Source organism: Geospiza fortis, unplaced genomic scaffold, assembly GCF_000277835.1.
Source record: "Geospiza fortis unplaced genomic scaffold, GeoFor_1.0 scaffold11, whole genome shotgun sequence".
Lineage (NCBI taxonomy): Eukaryota > Metazoa > Chordata > Aves > Passeriformes > Thraupidae > Geospiza > Geospiza fortis.
Window position 1 is genome coordinate 422,495 of NW_005054304.1, and position 2,924 is coordinate 425,418.

Consider the following 2,924-nt stretch of genomic DNA (forward strand, 5'->3'; position numbering starts at 1 on the left):
CAGCAGCCCCGCCAGCCCGCCCGCCGCCAGCGCCGCACCCGGGCGCGGTTTACCGGCCTGGCGCTTCACCGCCGCACATTCGGCACCGCCCGCGGCGCCAGCGCGGAAAACCGCGACTCAAGGAGAAAAGAAAGCACAAAGTACAGACACGCAATAACTCGTCCGTCTTAAAGGCGGAACTCCTCACGTATTCTGTGTTTTTACGTATCCTTGGTTTCCACAGCAGCACATTCCCAGAGGGAGCCCGCGGTGGAGATTCCCGCGCAGCAGATTCAACACAGCCCGTGTTTCCCGCCCGGCTGCTTCGCCGTTTTTAAGATGTAAAAACGGCCCTGTGTGCTCCGTTCCCTTCTTTTCCATCCAGTGTGTGTGTAAGTCCAGCATCCAGAGCAGGTGGAAGCATAAACCTCAGGGAGCAGAACGTGCTCTTGGGAGCTGAGATCTGCTTGTTCCAGTCAGCAAATGTTTCTGACACACCATGCTTAGTGATGGGCTTTTCCCAGGAGGGTTTGTTTTGACATGTCTCAGGCACAGACATTGCTGTCACACCAAAATGGTACAGAGCGAATTTATGGCAGTTGCTGTCTGAGATGGGGACTAAATAGGGTAAGAATAGAAAAACAGGCAGTAAGATGACAAATTGTCTTCCACCTCAAGTCCTAACTATCAGCAGGTTGAATAAATCTCAGCAGAAATCATCAGCTTCCCCCTGCTTTGCAGTGAGCATCCCAAAAGGCTGTGGTTGGGGAGGAGTTGGAGGAGGCAGGAGGTGTGCTCCACCAGGACCCTGCCCTGCCCTAGGGGCTTCCTTTCTCCCTCCCGAGGGTGTGCAGCCTCAGGCTTTGGTGGTGAGCACCTTGGCAAACTATGACCACCTGCTTTTTTAGAAAAGCAGATACTTTGGTCAAATATGAAGAGAAGGTCGTGGAAAACATTTGCTACCCTTTCTCTTTTAATTAAGCAACCCCCAAACCCCAGCCCAGGCTTACCTGAGATCCCAAAGCTGTATTTGTGATGCTATAAAGCCACAAAGTGTCTATTCCTGAGAAGATTTCACAGTAACACCGTGACTGAAAAAAGCAGTTAAATGATCTGTCTGGGTCTCAAGTGTCTGGAAACCGTTTCTTGGGCAGCGAGTGCAGAAAAAAAGAGTTTATACCTTGCAAGTGAACTGGCCTCCATTCTGTGGCCGAGGCCTGGCTCTTGGTTTGAGATTGGGTGTCTCTGCACCTGAGGACTGTGTTGTTAAGGGGGTGCTGTGAGTACTTAGATTTTGTGAGTACGCAGGTTTTCTCTCTGATCAGACAGTTGCCAACCAGGTACACCTAGGTACTGATAAAATAGAAATACAAATGCCTCTGGAGCAAACCCCAGCCCTCTGAAAAGCTCTGAGTCTGTGCAAAGTGTTTTATGTGCTGCTGGCTTGTGTAGGTTCTGGTGAGCTACAGCCCCAAGAACTGGACACTTTTCCAGGGTAGAACTGCATCGTAGCACAGCTCCTGAACTGCAGCTTTGCCATCTGTAAAAGCAAGAGGCAAACTTGATTTTAGAGGGATGCTCCTAATGTTGTCAAGCAGAATCCTCCAAGGAGGTAAAACTGCCAGACCTGCCATTTGTTTCTGCTTTATTAAACTCCACATTACATCCCCTGTCCTGTCTTTCTTCTTTGCACTCTTACCTGGACATGCCCTCCACTTAGGGAATTGAAGTTCTGTGCTGTCCTGGTCTGGTTCGTGCTTATCCTGCTTCTTTAGACACTGTCTAACTCTGAGGTGCTGGAGAAGTGTCCATAGTTGACCGGGCTTTGTGTGGGAGGGAACATTTTGGTGATTTTTTCCTGCTGCTGCCATAACGCCAGTGAGGTTAGGACCAAAACATGGCAAGGCACAGAGTGAGTTATTAGCCTGAACAATGGATTTAGCATGAGCAAATTGCCTTCAGGCACGTGCAGTGTCCTTCCCAGGCTTCAGAAAGCAAATCCTGAGGTGCTGCAAGCAGTGTGCCACGTGCTCTCAGTGTCCAGAGACCACAGGGTGTGCAGGGGTGTGGATCCCTTGGGCCTGCTCCAGGGAGAGTGTGCTGCTGTGGAAGGAAGGCTGTATATTGTTTAAAAGAGCAAGTGCTGTAGGAGGAAATGGTACCGATGTGTCAGAATGGGTTGTGCATGCAGGACAGGAGACCTATATTTATTAGCTCAGAATAACATTGACTTTATAACAGCTCCTAAAGGTCCTTCCTGAGGCTGGGCTAGACTCTGGAAATGCAGAGATGGAGACCAGGAGTGTCCTGGAGCATACAGAGGAAAATGGACTATAAAGTTATGTAGGGAGAATTGTAAGGGGGCACAGTATTCCCCAATGAGTTGCAGCTGTGTTAACACCTGTAAGTAATTGAGAACCAAGGCCATAAAAGGGTGGAGCCGGACAAAGAGTCAGAAGGCTGCCCAGAAGATGACTGCAGAGGAAGACTGCAAGAAGCAGGAGAAGGTTGCTCAGGAAAAGACTGCAGGAGGAGAAGATGGTGAGTTCCCCTGGAGGGGATGGACTCTGTGACTGACCCCACGAGGGTAGACCCCAGGAGAGGGTTGGAGAAGCTTTGGACATGCCAGGGCTCTGTGGCAGTCTGGCAGCAATATCCTTCATTGGATTGCTGCTGGATTAGCTGCAGATGCTTCTGGCTGTGTGCTTTGGGAAAAGCCCCTGGAGGGGATGGACACGTATTGGGAAAAGCCCCTGGAGGGGCTGGACTCTGCTGTTGTAATGTATTGCTGTAATATAGAAGTATTGTTGTATTGTTTACTGTTATGTATAAGTATTAGTGTAAAGTGTTTAGGGCTACTGTGACCCACTGGGACGGAGTGGGGGAGGCGGCGTTGGTGAAGCTGAGAGTGGCAGGGGGGGAGGGCGGAGAAGGGGGGAGCATGT